The sequence below is a fragment of the Amblyomma mixtum genome, chromosome 3 (assembly GCF_055824585.1).
Source record: "Amblyomma mixtum isolate Tamu chromosome 3, ASM5582458v1, whole genome shotgun sequence".
Lineage (NCBI taxonomy): Eukaryota > Metazoa > Arthropoda > Arachnida > Ixodida > Ixodidae > Amblyomma > Amblyomma mixtum.
The window spans coordinates 82,301,375-82,320,357 of record NC_143014.1 but is presented as its reverse complement, the minus strand read 5'-3'; the positions used below and the strand labels follow the sequence as shown (position 1 = coordinate 82,320,357).

Sequence of the window (18,983 nt, the reverse complement as noted above, 5' to 3'; positions counted from 1 at the left end):
TTAAAAGTTTCGTAAACTGCTCGGAACACCTTGTATTCCTCCCCTCGCTGCAACAATACGTCTTTTTCTCAATTAGCTGCAGAGAACAACCGGGACATTCAGCGTTTGTAGGCGCCGCTTAAAATGCGCACAAAGAAAATTGATTTATCACAGCCGCCTGTCTAGTTCCTTAATACAGTAATGCATAAGTGCATGCAGAATGCAGTTATTACTGATGAATGGTTTCGTCATTAATGTAATGCGTGCGGATGCCTAAAATATCACGACACATGTGTGCTCTGGAATACTCTTAGTCAAGGACGATGTGCCAGCACACATGAGGGCCAGTAAGCTAATGCCGCGAGACAGGTAGCGGTGAAAGCGACCAGTCGTGTGATGCCAGCGTCTGACAGTGGACATTCAATTTCAGGCAAACAACAGCGACAGATGAATATGGCGCAGCAGCCATGTGTGGGCCGAGCTGCTCTGAAGGACTTCTTTAACTGCGGCCTCGAATTCAACCGGGGGGTGAAACTGGTCAGCCTCAATACTGGTCCCAAGGTGAGGAGAGCATATTCTCGCAAGAAGGGCAGGCGGAGCTCCCGCAAGCGTCAGAAGCCCATCGTTGTCCCACGAGGAGCCTTCCGCAAGCCTCTGTTGCGTGCAGGAAACCAAGAGATGTGCCTGTAAGTGCTTTGGCCGGATTCCAAATTTTTGCTTCGGCGCTTTTAAGGTAGTGCGAATAGTAGTTTTTGAAAACCGAATCGAATAGAAATAGTGCAGCTATAAACGAAACGAATACGAATCGAACAGCGACAGAACCGAATGCGATACGAATCGAATATTTTTAGCAATAATCGCCACTTGTGCGAATATTCGTGCAGAATGAATAATCGTGCGAAGTTGCGAGGAACTAGTGCTACAACTTATTGAGTAACACTGATCTCCACTGGATGGTACGCAACACTAAGCCAAGATAACTCTGACCGTCATGGCATACGTATAGGGAAAAAACCATTTACTAGTGAAGACTACAGCGAACAAAGTACCGCCACATCGCAGCAGATGAGAGCTACATTTCAGCAATGGCCTCCGAGATCTGGCAGCAGGGCACGGTTACTTACCTGAGCCCTGTCGCGTCGCCCAAGTCTTGGTGGCCATGCATGACCATTACGAACGCTGCTACACGAATGGACCTCGTCACGGAGCTGAACCCTCCATCTAGTGCAGCCAGACCGCGGCATCGGAGTGAACCTAGTTTTTGAAACAATCTCCCACGAAAATTGTGGCGTGCCTTAGTCCATATTCGGGCCAATTATTCGAACTGATTCGCTATTCAATAAGTTCGAATAATCGTGCATCCTTAGCAGCTTCAGCCGGATTCGTTTTTTTTTTCAGAGCCACAATGCTCCATTTAAGGTACTCGTGCGTCACGCGCACATAGACTAAAGTAATTTCAAAAGATGATTTAACAAATTGTAAGCCGTTTGGTTCCGAACCTGGCTTCTGACTTTCCTCACGTACTGTGAACCGCCTCCATCGAGCGTGTGGTGCTCGCCGGACGTATATAGAAGCGACAAAAAGCGTCTGCGAGGCGCGAATCGCGGTTCTCTGCATGTAGGGAGCTATTCTAGATGAGTCATTGTTGCACTTCGTTCATTGGGGGCTCCACACGACTTCTAATCATGGAATTAAAATCTCACGAAAACGGCAGACCGAAACGAATGTGCTCTCATACGGAGCTAATCGTGTAATTGGGCGACCTTGTAACTGGCAAAGAAACTGCATGCTTTCTAGCAGTGAAATCGCGCACACACAAAAAAAGGTTATCTACCTACGGAGGCCCAGTCATGCCTTTCTCACATAGCACTCAGTAAGCTGGAACTGCGAGCTATTTTCAAAACCACTCCAAATAGTGTTGTGGGAAATTCATTAGCACAAACAATCTCCCAAAAAATTTACACAGGGGACGTTACAGAAAGCGCCGCAAGCTGGCGGTGCTGGTAGGATGTAAAGAATCGAACAGAGCGCAAGTTCGGGCAAACTGACATTCAACTTTTGGCAACAGACAGTGTGTGTTCCACTCTTACCGATCTGCGTGCGTCATAAACAGTGTAAAATTTCTCTAGACGAGCCAGTCTCCGAGGCAGCCCGGGAAAACGAGGAACGGGGAGACAAATATTTCTGTATCGATAATTTGGCGCTCGAATTGGGGCACTTCTCAACCTTCTGATTGCGGCCTTTTAAACGTAAGGCAGCCCACGTTTTAGGGCAAACATCAACTATGTCTGGAGCCGCCGCGGTGGTTCAGTGGTTATGGTGTTTGGCTGCTGACCTGAAAGATGCGGGTTCGATCCCGGCCGCGGCGGTCGCATTTAGATGGAGGCGAAATGCTGGGGGCCCGTGTACTGTGCGATGTCACTGCAAGTTAAAGAGCTCCAGATGGTCGAAATTATCCGGAGCCCTCCACTACGGCGTCCCTCATAGCGTGAGTGCTTTGGGACGTTAAACCCAAACCAGTCAGTCGGTCGGTCGGTCGGTCAGTCGGTCGGTCAGTCAGTCAGTCAGTCAGTGGACGACGCTTGACTGCACGCAAATAGATTTGAGGGGGAGTCATGCCGCTCGAAAACAAATTGACCTTGTAATTGCGAATTAAGAAAAAATTGGCTGTAGCTTAGGTAAGGTTGAGCCTGGATATCTCGAAGCGAAAAGCTGCGGCGAGGCGGAGGGGGAGCCGCGCGTGTAGTGAATACGGTGCCGCTGGTGTCGCGTCCGCTGTCTCCGACGTCCCATCTCCACTCCGTTCCCTCTGTGTCCCGTGCGCGCGGCCTGCCAACACCGCGGCCGCCGAAACCGAGAGGGGCGGGAAAGGAGGCCTGCCCGCACACGTGATGACGGGATTCCCCCCCCCCCCCCCTCCCTCCCTTGGCCATCGTCGTCGCTTCGGGGCACTACACTGTGCTTCGGGGTAATCCGAGGTAGGAGGAGGGAAGGGCAGCGGCGGGTCCCGAACGAGAGAGGGGAAGCGCTGGGCGCCCCCAGCGAGCGAGGGTTTTTACGCCTCTCCTGTGACGTCCCTCGGTTCTGCGCATGCGCAGCTGTGGCTTTTTCTAACGACGGAGCACACGCATAGAGTTTCTTACTATTACCTAGAGGGAAAGCTGGCGGCGCTGCACTTCAGCCACCATGGACGCCCAAAGCATCATGGGGCGGTGAGCTACTTGTTGCGGCACAGTCGTAATTTTTTGGAAACATGGAGTGGCACTACTAAAACGTTTCATTTCGAAAACTTTGTTCCTGTGTGCGCAGACGACTTTCACGCGAACGCAGTGGGCAAAACCCATAGTAGTGAAACCGCGACGACACACGACGCCAATAAAAGGTTCCACTTTTCCGAAATGCCATTAAAAAACCTCTTATAGTATTTATGCAACAACATCTTTTTTGAAAACATATTTACTTTTAAAAATGCGCCTGTTAATTACGAAATATTAGTTTTTATAGTGTTCACTACTTGGCCAATAGGAGAGCGAGTCGTCTCTTATTTTGGGCAAACTTTGCACTTAAATGCTTTTCTGCTCGTTTGTTGCAATCATTAGACAAAATATTGAATGTTAGGATGTTTGTAGTTATCAAACAGCTTTATTTTTTTATTATTTTTTGGCCAAAAGTTACAGTTCCGCAACAAGTAGCTCACCGCCCCATGATGCTTTGAGCGCCCATGGTGGCTGAGGTGGTCACGTGGGGTCTCCATGCAAACTCCCATAGACGGCTTGCCAGCTTTCCCTCTAGGTAATAGTAAGAAACTCTATGCACACGCGAGACTCGGAGTTGACTAGCCTAGTGAAGCTTTTCGCTTCAAAAGAAGGCTGTGCTGAAATCGCAGGGTGAGTATGCCTCGTGAGAATACAGAGCAGACAAACGAAGGGAAATGAGGGGCTCGCTGCGGCAAGCATATGAAGGAAGCCAATGGTCACCGAAAACAAGAAGTGCATAGGGCAATGCTTTACGCGAAGGCGCAAGGGCCCCGTGTCGCAGACAAGCCGGTGTCGGCGTTGCCATCTGCGTGAAGAAAAAATCCGGATTTGTCGAAAAGGTGGCTGTTACAAAAGGCAACCATAGATGGCGCTAGCCACACCAGCGGCGCATCCCGACAAGCGGGCCGTCGGCCGCCGTCTTCCTCCTCATCGTCGTATAAGCCCGCCGTAGAAGACGACGGCTCACGTTACAAGCGTCGCCTCTGCGCAGCGCATCTATGTAGCCTACAGTCACCGAACCCATGACCCTGCGTTGCGACTCACACTACCGCTGCACCACGCAGGCACGTTCGTAGGGCTTGGTTAAAGCGGGGCTGTATGCTGTGTGGTCTTTCACATGGCAAATGTGATTGTAAAAGAGGAAACAGTGTTTGTGCCTGCGTGGGCAAAAGGAACCGCTGTCGCGTCATAGCCTTAAAGGTGGGGCATGTGCCCCCCATCTTTTTTTTGGGTGTGTAGTATTGAGGAATGGGAAATTAGTACTGCAATAATTATTTACCCGAAAAAAAAAAATTACCGACCATTACGATACTCCCTAATGCAAAATTTGAGCGCAGCTCTTTAGGTGTTTTGGTTTTGCGATATACTGAGACATGAGCGATGAGCTTCTGCATGCTTCGCTTGCAGTTGCGTCGTTCATTGTTCAGAAAAAATTGCCGAGATTATTCTGTAGTACGATTATATAGGTAGATGGTTCATATTAAGAAGAGAACGCTGCGAGAGGCGTGGATGGCGCAAACAATGTCTCGAGCGGCACATTGCACACTAGCCGCCTCAAACGGAGCGGAGCTTGACGAGACTGCTTTGCTGATCGGGGGATCGCGGGAGGCAGCGCGCGGGTGACGCGTGGGAGCGTTTCACAGCAGTCGCCGCAGATATCCCGTTCATGCTGCGCAGTGTTTCCAATTATGCAATCGGTGGTCTGACGACGGCGTGCTATGGCGTGTACCACTCTGGCGCCATCTCTGAGCGAGCGGTGGCACTCTGTGCGCCCATGCGGCACGCACGTGTTTGAGTCTATCTTCGGCGCGCGGTTACGCCGACGGCGTCGGCAAGGGGCTCCACTCAACCCACGAACGACCCATCGTCGAAAAAAATCGACGACGGTTACCAGTGCGTAACACGAGATTCAGTGACAGCTTTTAAGGTATTTATATTTTACGTTATGCTGAGGTAAAGAATATGAGGGTGATTTCATATCTGCTTAGTTCTAGAGCACTCTTTTTAGTTTTACACACATACTCGCTTCTCGACCAGCCCTCCTCCTCAGTCCGTCGCTCTAGGCGCGCGGCGCCACCGATCACCCTCTTCTCGTGCAGCGCGTTTGACTGCAGCTGCTGTGAAATGCGCTGCACGAGAACAGTGCCTCTGGATACACATTGCTACGCTCTAACAATGCGCTACGCCTGCCATTGTAACCATCATCATCCTCCTCCCAATGTAACTACGTTCCGGGTGGTTCTCGCGGAAACCAACCTCCGCTTGCGCCATTTTACGTAGTTCCCATGGCAACGCACCCTCTGGTTACGCAGATGACTACGACAAACTACTACTACTACTGCTGCTAATACTACTGCTACTAATATGACGCGAAATTAACCTAGGAACGGGCGCTTAAGAGCTGTCACTGTAGAAGTAGAACAAAGCAAAACCTAATGACGCCGGCGAGATCCGAACTTACGACCTCCGCATGTAGCGCACGATACTCTATGAACGGAAGTTTTTTAGAATTTGAGTATTTATGTTGCATTTGCCTAACCTTGATAGTGTTCACCAGCGCCACCCCCGACCGTAGCGGCGGACGTAGAACGTTCTGTACTACCGCAAGTGCCACAAAGGACGTGATCGAACGGTGAGGGCGGCATCAAGACTGCGGGAACCGAGGTTCGGATCCCACCGGCGGCGTGTGGTTGTCTTTTCCACTACTTTATGATCAATTATCTTTCATGTTTAAAAAAAGTCGCGGACGTTTAGCATGGCTAAGCGCGGAATATCATGCAGTAGCACTACTTAGGGTGGGCACTTAAGGTGGTCACGAGCTACAGGCCTTTGAACTAAAGGTATTTGATCTAAAGGCCTTCTACCTAAAGGCCTACAGAAGGCTGCGGGTAAAGACCTGGGTAAAGCCCTCTACCCACGTAAAGGCTTTCCAGGTGTCTACACCTGTCAAGTTCTGGAAGACATTTACCATGAAAGACTTTACCCTAAAAGTCTTTACTCTAAAGGTCTTTACCCTAAATGTATTTGGGTAAAGACCTCGGTAAAGGCTTAAAGGCATGGTAGGTGTACACGCCTGACAGACTGCCCATGACCTGGTGGGCAAGTGGGCCGTCTGCCACAAAGCAGACTTCAGTGGCGTAGGTATGCGTACATACTATCGGGGACAAAAGTATCTAGGACGGGGGAAGGCTATCTAAGCGCCTAGGTGTCATGCCTGCCAACGAACATCTGCTTTCACAGCGTTCCGCTGGAACGCGCGCGTGATTCAGTCTTTCACTCCGTCTGTCAGAATTTCGCCTCCATCGAAATTCAGCCGCCGCGGCCGGGATCGAACCCGCGTCTTTCGGGCCAGCAGCCGAGGGCCGTAACCACTGAGCCACTGCTGCGGGGTCCGAGATAAATGAAGGATCAGATAAAACAACTCGCTGTCCCCCATTCCCGCCCTTAATCCCACAACCTATTTCCTGACAACCATTCACTCCATCCATTTTGCCCATCCTTCCCGCCACTTCCCAGGGGAGATCAGGGTAGTCTCCCCGGGCCCGCTCTCCCGGCTGTGGGTCGCTACAGTAGCTTCTCTCCCTTCTCCCCCCCCCCCATTTTTTTCCTTTCTCCCACCCACAGGTGGTGAAATTGCCATTGCCAACGGGCCTTTTCTTTTATCTTCAAATTGGATTAAGCCTGTTGTACGTATGCGATGCAGGCAGGGGCTTATTATTTTTTATTCTTTTTAGGTTGCCCCAACCTAATATATATATGTCACTCCAAGTTTGGCTTTGATCAACTGCCTAATGACGGAGCTATCGACTTCTCCGTTATGCGTCCTGGAGACTTTTGTTTCCGATAGTACGTACGTATGTCTGAAATCGGAAAATGCGCCTAGTAGTGTTACCGCATTGAAATGATTGCACTACTAATTCCCCATTGATCAATACGGCAAATCCCCTATGCTTTCTTTGGTTTTAGTAGCTGTTGGCTTCCTTCATGCCTTGAGGATGCTGACAGACTTCAAGACAGTCCTAAAGGGCCGCCTTGTCAACCTAGCGTCCAAACTCCATGATCTAAAAAGACTGCGCTGAAACTGCTGGGATCTTCAGCTACTGCAATTCAAGAAAACTGTGCAGCATTCCCCCGTTGCCGCATGACTGCGGTCGAGGTGGATATTGCCCACTCTACTGTGCACTTTGGGCGAACGCAGCACCGGACATCGACCTCACTGGTTACTCGCACCGGCGCCGTTTTGAATTTGCTGCGTTTGGTGCATGGCTGGGAAGGACTCGGGGTCCATCTGTACTTGTGACAGGCAGAAGCGCCCGTCACCGGAGTAGGCGCCAGGGAGAGGCACACGCGATTCCTGTCCGGCGCGCTGTTCCACCCCCTTTGTCGAAAGATGGCAGCTTAAAATGACAGTTCCGATATTAGTGGCTGCAGTTGTTTTCTGTGTTGTCCTTACTGCTGTACTGCTACTGCAGTAAAGACAATGCAGCTTACTGCTTTTCTACTTGGTATTCACAAAACGTGCTGGTTCTCAATGCCGCATTCACGCTCGCAAGCAGGCTTAAATAAGTGACAATAAAACAGCACACTGCACTATATAGCTCGCCTTGAAGATTTGTGCCCCGATTACAGTCTCACTACTTGCCAAACGACTATAAAAACGCTTATTCACTGACTTCCCTTGTTAATTTTTTGCAGACGACTTTCTCTAGTCAGTCTAGCGTTGTTATCACGGCACTATGCCACAGTGAACTATAGCATGCTGTTTTCAAATTTTTCGTGACAAGCTCTTCTCTGTTTCGTGCAGCATCGTAGAGAAGTTCAAGAATTGCTGCAACGTCCTGGAAGAACGGCACAAGTGCTCAGGAGCAAGCAAAGACCTCTATGGCCACATGACGTTTGTACAGAAAGCCTTAATTGAGAGCCTGGGAGAACTGGGCTGCTCAGGTCTTCCGCCACCCGACGGTACCACTGGAGTGACCGGTGGACCCCCAGGCCCACCCGTAACGTTCGGCACTGACACAATTGTGCCGCCAGTATTCACCATGCCGACGGGTGAGTAAGAGCGTAGTTTTGTGTCGCATGGCCTCCAGTAAAGAAAACTCATAATGTTAAGAATGAACTGTCAGCGTGCAACCTATTCTGGCCTGGTCTGCACACGCTTGCCCCTATGAAGGCACTGACCACGCAAGACGTAATGCGTAGGCGTAGAAGATTACATGACGAAATCGCAGCATTTATCAACTCTTGCATTCTTAAAACGCGCCACGTGCTACATTCGGGACCACGCGGGCTGATAAACTGGACGTTGTGTATTTCAGGTATTCCCGCGGGCTGCGCTTACGTGCAACTAGTGCGCCGCTACTCCTACTGCGCCGTAGCCTTTTACGCTGACCTTGAAGGGCGGGGAGTGACTGCAACCAGTCAAGACGTGTGCAAGTGAGTCGTTTTGTTTGTTTGCTCGGCTCTTTTTACAGAATGAGAGAAACGGAAATACATAAGGGAACCTTGCAGAGGAGAATTCCAATTTTTGTTCTCAGTAATTCTTCAATTTTTGTAGCTCTGCTGACAGTAACAAAATACGTGTTTATTGCCGAGAGGTTTTGAGTCCTTCCCGCTACTGTATTCAAACACGTGACATGGATGCTGACGTCGGGTGCATTGTATGGACTCCGGGAACACCGACTGGAAGAGAATGCTCTTTTTGCTCGGTTGGCTTCAGAAGAGCTGCAGAAGCGTAAACACATGTTCTCTCGAGCTTCAAGCGGAATTTACGCTTATTCTCCTCCGCTTAATATTTAGTCATTCTGCATCTCATTTTGAAATTTTCATTCAAGTGCACGCCTTCTGCTTGATCAGAGTGGCTTTTGATAGGGAATTGGCTGGGTACACCAAGTTCTGATCGACCTGCAATAGGTGAATTCAGATTTATTTATTTGAACATACTCTTAATCCCACTTTGGATTGTTATAGGAGTGGGTTTCACATACGAGAATGTGCAATTTACATCCAAGTTCTCGGTGAAGAAACAAATGTACAATCCGGTATGCAATCAAACAAATCACAAAAATTTTGTATTGGCGTCTACATCAAGAAAAGAGTACACAGTGATCATCTAATAGTCAAACTGTTGTGCAAGTACTGTCATAGTGTCCTCTAGCACTAGAAAAGAGCATTTATGGCGCCAGCAAGAAAAGGCACGGTTTAAGCATGGTTATGTCCGCAAGTCGCGCGAAAACATTTTGGCAATGGTTCGAGCCAAATTTGGAGCTTGCCATCGTGTCAGGTACACTCAATTATGGTTGGACGTCGCATTTGGTTCGGCCAAGGTCAAATTTCGTGGGTGGCCCGGGCCAAATTTTTGGAAATGACCCGCGCCAAATATAGAGTGGCCATCTTGTCGGGCACGGTCAATTATAGTTGGACATCGATTTTAGTCCAAATCGGCCGAGCTCAAATTTGGCGGGTTGACCCAGGGCAAACTTTGGCAATGCCTGGGTCAAATTTGGAGGTTGCCATCATTTTGGGCACACTGAATTATGGTTGGACATTGATTTTGGTAGAAACCGGCCAAAGTCAATCTGTCAAAGTCAATCTGTTGCTATGCTGTGCTTCTCAAGGTTAAATCAAGGTAAAATCTAGCACGGAATAGTGAGCGACTTTTGCGTTGAGAAGAGCGATCGCTATGAAATGAGACTGCACTTGAAGTATGCTATGGGGCCACCAGTGCTAGTCTTCACACATTCGCACAAACTTTACTGCAATAATAAAATCAGATAATCTGGGAATAACACTATGTGACTTTGCCGAGATTCTAGCGACGTTTATTCGTTTTCTAGGACAGGGGTTGGAAAGACACCCTTGTTGAAGCTCGCGGAAGTGAAAATAGGAAAGAGAGTACACGTCGTACGTTCTACTACCCAACGTTGCCAGTAACGTTGCTACTACCCGAGTCTGGTGCTTGCGCAAACATCGCGTTTAGAGGCTCGTTGTGAATGGTGAAGGCGACAGGCAACAGCTGTTTTGTCTTCCTTTTTTTTTTGCGGGAAGAGATGCTCGGCACGCAGTCCGCGTGACTAACATCTTTCAATTCGTCAAACGCCATCTGAGTTCTTCAAAAAAAAGAAACACTTGATTACTTCCGTTCTAACACGCATGACGTTTGGTGCCGCGGCAATGTGGCATGTATGAATAGTTCTCTCGTCCAATACAGTCGTTGGAAGTTAGCGCTGTGTGTGTCTTTGTGTTCTCTGTCCTTGTCCTGTGATGCGGTATAACTCGGAAATATGAACCACCAAACCGAAGACTCTACGTTACTGTATCTTTATTAACATCGCGATCCACGTAACGTGTGCTTGCTTCCAGAAAATCTCTTACAGCACTGTTCTAGTGAGCGACGATTCAGGTCGGCGACTGATTGAAGTCCTTTGCACCACAATGATCACAGTTCTGGATGTGTTCAGTTATAGGGTTATCCTACTGGAATGAAGTACTGTACTGTATTTATTTTTGCAATAAGACTGTACCAAACACGAGCCTAGCTGGCCCCTTAGTTGCTCTGTCGTTCACCGTCACTTTTCATCGGAGCGCAAGTTACTGTCCCAGCATGAGTTATTTATTTGGCTTGTACGGCCGACGTGAGACTGATCCCCTTCATTTCAGTATACAGCTCGTCACTACAACCTGACGAGCTTCACATGAACGCTTCTTCATATCCCTTATACCACAGATGACGATAGATGCATGCGACTGTGGTGGCGACAATGTGAAAAGTTGCAGTGCATGACACATAGCGAACGGCCTTCGCATTTAACGCATCACGTTGTGCAGCTGATGTTCATCTCGCACAGTTGTGCGAAAAGCAAGTGCGCAAAATAACCGCGTTATATTCGTGTTGAAACGTGTCAATGCTTCTTACGAACCGCAAAATAATCCGTGTTTTCAAATTCACATTTGTTGTCTTCAGTTTTGTGAACGAGTTCCTGGAGTGCCAAGACAAAGCCGAGGAAGAAACGAAATGCAACGTGCCAAAAAATCAGTTCCAAGACCTGAATTACTTCACGGACGTCTTGCTGAAGAAGTATCAATCGCAGTGCCACCTGACTACAAGGTTTACAAGTAAGATGTCCCCCGCTTTGCTGCTGCCTCAGTACTCTGCGCAGTTTCGCTTTAGGGCGCTGGCGCCGCAAGCATAACAGGCAGCGCCAGCCGAATTGCATCGGGCTGTTATCATTGGCGCATCTGCTGGTGCACGCTAGCTGGTTGTGGTGGGCCCCGTTTTCTTTGCAGTCTGCAACAGCGCTGCTAAGATAAACGCGCGCAGCTTTCGATAGCATTCACTCGCTCGCAGCGGACCCAGCTAGCGGCGTACATTAACAGTAAGGAATTTAGAGAGGTGCCGGTGAGCCCAGACGGGCCGGTTAGCACGAATGCAGTTCGGCTGGCACTTGCGCGCTTGCGAGCGGCGCCTAGCTGCGCTCTACCTCGTTCCCCGCTCTCGCCGGTGCTTCGCGTGAAGTGCGACGCTACGCGAGTGGTTTACAAAAATTATTTTGGGAATAAAAAGAAAATTTAAGAAAAAAAGGGCGAGTGGTTTACAGTCGTGATTTTCTAGTAGACCATCTTTGAGGTGCGTACAAGCTCGAACACTGAAACTGTGGCCGAACTGAACTGAACTGAGGAAACGCCACTTAAGACGTGCGCACTGCAAACCTTCTAATCACCTCATTTACTTCCTCGACGCCGTAGAAGTATGTAGAAGCGCCGTCTTATATGGAGATATGCAGCGCTAATAGCGGCTGTGCTCGGCGCGAGAGCCAGCTATGGCTTGATGATTCGCGCCTCGGGATGCTCACGTTACTCGCAGCCACCGACCTCGAACAGCGACCCAATTTTCGCGTTGCCTGCGAGGAACATTTTTCACTTCCGAGGAGTAACTTGTTCTTTATTGTTGCGTTTGTCTTCGATCGTTGAACGCAGCACATTACGCGTCAGCGCTAGAAAAAGCCGGAAATAATTAGCAGAACGTGACCTAAATTTGTAGTCTTCTTTCGCGCAATACTTGTCTGCCATTCTTCGTTTTTGTCAGTCGTTCTTTTTTGGCCATCGAATGTGCGCACACCGTGACATGTACCAAAGCTTTGCGGAAATTTCCTTCAACTCGGATGAACTGAGATGAGCAGCGCGTCACTTGAGTATCCTTTTGAAAACAAAAGTTACCGTTTGCACGGTTTGCGAATATTTGGTCTTCTGACACTAACGCTCGGTGAATGCAAGAAATGTCAGCATCCCAAGCCGATTAGGCGTAAGCATCGAGTGGGCACGAAACGGCGCCAAGCCTGCAAGCTTGGCCGAAGGTGCTTGGCGCGCGCAGAACCACTAACGCTGTGGTTTGAAAGCGCGTCGCGTCACTCCCGTCGGTGGAATCAAGACAGCTATGGAGAGGGTCAGCGCTGCTGTGTGTCCGTTTCTCCGTCCTCGTTTGAGTTAACGCCAAGCGCGTTGCATATTCTCTCGGTTAGGCCGGGTGCCACATTCCCCTACTGAAACTGTTCAGCCACGGCTCCATTGCTTCAACACTTAGTTCCGCGCCTGTGCTCTAAAGGGGCTCTGAAACACCTTCCGAGGAGAGCACATCAACTCGCTCAATCGCTGCATTGTGTGGTCATGAACAGCTGAACTAAATAGTACACTTCTATACGCAACAGAGAACCTACAAACACGCGCGAAAGTTGGCGAGCTCTTTCCGGCGATATTTTCATGCCCTCCTCGGTCGCACGCTTCTGCGGATACCAGTTCAGAGATGGGTACTGGTTAGTTTCTTTCGGACATCAGGTAGCTACCATGGTCGCGGCCAGTAAGCCTTGTAGCTCTGCTTGCGGCTCAGGAAGCTGCCCCCTCCGGCGGTGGGGCCAGCAAAGGAGCGCCTACCGTTCAGCGTGCAAAAAGTGACGAGAGGAGGGAGCAAGGCGCGAAGATGGTGAAATTCAAAATTTGACTACAGATAGCTCAGCTTGTACAGAGCGTACGGGGGAGGGCCGAAAGCTGCTCAGACAGCATTCTCAAAATGCATCCGCACTCATGTATGTGGTGTACAGCCAGGCCGGAATGAAACAGCGCCCGTGAACAGCGCCTGTGAACAAATAAAACATTTAACCCACACACGCGTCAGCAGCCGGCGGAGGGGCCGAGCAGGTGGGGCCGGCGGAGGAGCGCCGATATTTAGGTGTGCAAAAGTGACGAGAGGATTAAGAAAGGCGGGAAAGCGCGGAGATTCAAATTTGGCTACAGATAACTTAGCTTCTACAAAACGCATTAAAAGAGATTCTTGCTGGAGGATATTTGTGAAGCGGCGTCCTTCAACATCCTAGGCGTACAACCCTATTGATGGGCCCTTTCAGAGCCTCTTTAAAATGTGGGCCTGTGGTCGCTGGCTATGGAAACAATTTTTCTCCTTGGTGGAAATTCCCATGCTCGATGCGAACCGTGCTTGGTAGGAGTGGGGCACTATTGAAATGAGAATAAAATGAGACGCCGACATAGCTTCTCAGAACACAGTTTTAAACTTCTAGCCTCATGTTTTTGTAGAAGAACTGCAGATTGGGCTAATTGGTGTAGATTCATAGTGATGGTTCAACAGCGCAACATGTTTTTGGCAGATCGACTCGATGTAGTGAGTAGTTGCCGCAGACGAGGCGACACTTGTCGCCTCTGTCGTGTTGCTTTCTGAACGCTCGTATCCATCCTAATTTCACACTGGTTCACATCTTAAGCTAACTATTAAATTTGGGCAAACTTCCTGCGTGGATTTTTGCGTGCTGTATTCAGGGGCTCATTACATGTAATATCGACTCAAGTATCAAACGTATATTGCTGCAGAGTACATTATATCAGGCTAACTTTGGTGTTTCGCGGCAGTTTCAGTATGTGCCAGGACAATAAGTTCAATGAATTATTGTTTGAAATTTGCAGAGCCAGATAGGATAACACCCGGCCCCGGCGGTGTAACGCAGCCACCGGGTCCTCCAGGTCCTCCTACAGGGTGCAACCAGAAGGACCTGCTGCGAAGATTCTTCGCCTGCGGTATCGCGTTGCAAGCAAGCATTGAAGTTGCGGATGAACCTTGCAAGTAGGTCGTCTACCGATTACAGTGTTCCGCTGGAGTTGAAGAACTCGTGAATCAGAACTGTAAAAAACGCCAGGTCTTTCTTATTAAGCTTGCACATTAAAGCGTGCAAGAAATTCACTAATTTCCAGCAAATCCGGTAAGAAAAAGGCGTTTCTCAGTGAGGAATCAAAAACTCTACGACCTGGCAACAGCGCGTCTTCCTCCTGCCTTTCACTTATCCGCAGCTACTCGGAAAGGTGGTGGCACTGAACTTTGCAGCAGCGGCAAATCGGTTTTTTTTTTTTACCTTCGCCTTTGCTTGATGCGGCAGAGCTCCACAAGATCGCGTGCGTTCTCATCGAGTCTGCTTTTGGCGCAGGTGCATCACCGAGTATGAGAAATGCTACGCACGGGCCAAGGAGCAGTTGCAGTGCAAGGACGACAACATGGGGAAGAACTTCACGTATTACATGCTCGAGCTTACCGAGGCCACCAAGCAAATGTACAACGTGGCACAGTGCCCGAAGTCATTTTGTACGTCGGCGAAATTTATTTGTTCATTTAAAGATGCCTGCAGCGCCACGAAGGCATCAATCATTACGGGGCGGATTCATGAAGAAATCAAACTTAACAAGTGCCATAGTCAGATGATGAGACATTCGGACAACTCATGGAATAGGCATAATGCAAAAATGAAAACTCACGCACACAGTCGTGTACACTGAATAAGCCAATGTGAGGATTAAAATTGCTTTAAGAAGAAATGCCCGAAACGCTTCCACAGATGTGCAGTCGACCATGTTTTTGACAGTTTCTTCCAGACAGATATGACATGCGGGAATAAGAATTCCGATAAGCGTTAGTTCTACAGCTGATTTCTCGCACTTTAAAAAAGTGATGACAAAGTGCGGATACAAAATGTGGCAGCTGAACGTACAGAGCTTTATCATTCCCGGTTTTGTTGAAATCGATGCGGCCGAACGTTTTCACTGCGCAGGAGCCTACCAGTTCCCAGCCAAAAGACTTCTTTGCTGCTGAAACGCTCTGTCGAAAATTGTAGCCATTGGCGACAAAGCGGGGTGCGCGGATCAGTATGCCTAAGCAACCGATAATGTAGTCATGCGTGGATGCCGTACTGCACTGCAGTATTCATGAGTCGGTCGTGTGCGTGAGATACAGCAGTTATTTTATATTTACTGCTTTTATTGAAAGTTGGTCGAAAGATATTCATCATTCTGAATCTTTGCCTATTATACCAGGTTTTTCAGAGAAGACCGCCGCTCATTTATAAAAACGGGGTTTTTAAAGTAAAGGGTAGCTTTCAGCGCTCTAGCACTAGAGCCTCCACTCGTCGATTTCGCCATTTTCTGTGCGGTCTCACAGTGCCCACCGTGGCAAGTGGCAGTACAATTAATTGGTTGCGCGATGTTGCTAGAGAAGAGCAACTTGGGTCTCTCTGGTTCCACCAGTGACGGCACCCGCCATCGCACGGCAATGGCGCATCACTTAACCGCTGCATCGCTGCGCCAGGAGTGGTAAGACTCCCAGCGGCCTATGAATGTAAAGTAGCGAATGACCAATTCCGCATGTATGGGCATTAACTTATTAATGGGCTAGCACTATGGTCCCCATTCACAAATTTCGCCGATCTACCTCAAGCCGAAGTGAAAACCGAAGTGCTAGCGCACCTATTTCACATTTGACCTAACGAAGCTCAATCGCACGTCATTTTTTTTTTCACCATATTAATACTCTGCACCAACCGCACTGGTGCAGAGAAGCGACGAGGAGCGGGGAGCACCGCGGCGCAGGCGCAGAATGTCACGTGGCACGTGCTTCATGGAGTAGCGCGTTTTGATGGACGTCGCTTTGTGCTCTCCGCAGGCGCGCGATTTTCGAACGCCGCGAGAAACGGTCCAAATTTATTGAGTCACAGCGGCGAGGGTAATCTCGTTTTCGAAATTCTAGAAACTGCTATGGTTATTACTAACCGCCGGCTACATACCTCTAATTGCAACCAAATGGGTATCGGCAACAACTGTAAAGTTAACTATTAGAATTTAGTGAATCACTTTACTAGTTAACATGATTCGCCTTTTACCTGACGTCAGCCAAAACTGGTATTACTACGCCGCAAGAAGCGTCTCTACTTGAAAAAATGTTTTTATAAATTAGTGGCGGGCTTCCCTGAAACGCGTGGGTTCTCCATGTAATGCCATCCCTGAAATACACACAAATGCACTCAAGCCTAGCAACTTTTTCCGAAGGAGCAGATTTTGAACAGTACACCAGGTTTATTGGGTTATGCTTGCGCGTAAAATATGCCTCGGCACCTGACGCTACATATGAAAAACTGCAACTTTTCTTAAGGAGAGTCTGATGCACTTTTTCAGATGCTGGTGGCCTCACTACGGGCAAATGCGACGCCACTGAAGCCATGCGAAGGTTTTTCTTGTGCGATCTTTCTTTCTTCCGTGTTGTCGAAAACGCTGCCAACTCGGGCGGGAAAAAGGCTCAAGACATTTGCAGGTAACTACCCTGCGGCAGCAGCTCCTTAATGGTGCTGTAGTTTTTTCATTTTGCTGGAAAACGTCTGACAAAAGCGGTGAGGAAATGAAGCGCCGCACCTAACGCTACAGGGTGTGCTATGCTTTTCGAGATGCCAAGCAGATGCTTCCAGTACCGTCTTATCGAGCGGCCGGTGCAAGTAGTTTCACGTAATTAACGGATAATTTGAGCTCAGGGAATAAAGCTTGGTCTTCGGCGCCACTATAGGCCTCGTGCAGCGAAACCAAGAGCTGTCTTCTGCAGGCCAGACTGCGTTACAGCTGCCATGAATTAGCTCCGCACCTAACGGCTGCACAGTGTCCGGAGCGCATGAGCAGCGATTCTCCCGGATTCCTAATGAAGGCGTAAAGACTGTCTTGACGTCAAGATTTAATTCAGAAAACGAAGCGTTCGTTTAGCGCAATATTCATTTACGATTGAAAAATCCGTAGTGTTTGTTTCTGCGTGGTTTCCCTTAAACTTGGAACATACTTTCCCATCGCCTATGGCGCTAAATATTGCGGTATATCAGACGGCTCTCCTGGGCAGTCAGGCGATCATGCTTTTTAAAAGCCTGCGGCACTAATGGGGGTACAGTCCACCTGGCTATCTGTACAGGAACTCTGACTTTCCCAATCTTCTTAATTCCTGAGCTTTGATGCTTTAGCATAGCGCTGTCAGCAGTGGTTTGCCTTGAGCTGCTAACACGAACGTTCGTCACGGAACCTATGGGCAGTAGCGGATTGTATAACCAACCATGCTGAAATTCTGAGTTTCTTTTGATCACGTGCGCAAAACTCGGTGAGATTAGTTCCCTGGTATCATCACTGCACATCACTGTTCACGATATTCGAGACGTAAAGTGGCTTTACGGGGGCGTGGTTTCTTTACACGCTTGCCGTATTGCGAGTGGGGCGGGTAGCCACCGCCAAAGTCAAGACATATTAGCTCAGATTGACAAAATGTAATGAAATGTAGTAGGAAGTGGGCAGCTAAACAGAAGGTGGTGGCAGTGATTCGTGAAGGACTCTGCTCCGGGCTGCTAGTGAAGAGACGATCGCACCTTCAGCCGCATGTTCATTGTGGAAGGAGATGGCGATTGCTGAGCAATCAGTTCTCATTGACTGTATTTCTATATGGCTGCCTGCCTTTTAAAATTGTTCACCTCAGCAACTACCGTTACCCACTGCTACAGGTATGTGTCCGATGTGAACGAGTGCTTAGCGAAGCTGGAGTACCAGACTGGTTGCACGAGATCTGCTCTGCACAAGCATGCGACGTCTCTCCTCAACAAAATCACATCGCCGTTCTCACGGAGGTGCAGCAGGGCAAAAGGCAAGTGAAGTTCTCCACACGCAGCAACGTTGTCGAACCTGCCGAGAGCAATCGCGATCTTGTGAACCACCGTTATGCATGGAAGGTTGTTATTGATGGCGGTGATGATGAACTTCAACGGCGCAAGGGCAGACTTGGCCATAGAGCGCCACGGTGCAAGGTGTTTCGCTCTACACTAAATGGGGTCACCCTAAAGAAGTTAAGCATCATGCCAAGGGAAAGCTTCTGCTTATTGGCGTCATAGAATATCCATTCCGTGCCAAACACACCATTTCGTTCGATCCCCTTCGATTTTTTTCCATAAAATTTGTGGCTCTCTATTGAACTATCAAAAGTAATTATGCTTAATAACTTTGGGGTCATGTGAAAGCCCTTAGAAATTTTCAGAAGTGCAAAAGCAGGTGTAATTAAAAAAATTACAAAAACCCATAATTTTGCTTTTTCCCTCGAAACTTTTGATAGTGCATATGCATTGTGGTATTGTATTGCACAGCAAGAAATTTTAGTACAAAGATATTTTCATTGTTTTATTTCACTATTTTGGCCCAAAATGCACATTTTCGCTATTTTTAAAAAACCCTTGCGACATTCATGATCAATATAAAAAATTCAGTGGCTCTTTATAACATGTACTATTTTATTAGAAAGTTATATTTGAGAATATATTTGAGAAAAAAAAGCCGAAATAACAAAAATGAGCTTTGTCGCGTTTTCGGCAATAAATTTAATAACGAGGTGCTCCTAGTAAAAATTAAATGTAG

At 48.5% G+C, this 18,983-nt stretch overlaps 1 pseudogene; it reads left to right on the top strand.

Annotated features, from left to right (window-relative positions):
- LOC149350797 (uncharacterized) overlaps positions 1–18,983 on the top strand; it is a 60,048-nt pseudogene that overhangs the window by 7,644 nt on the left and 33,421 nt on the right.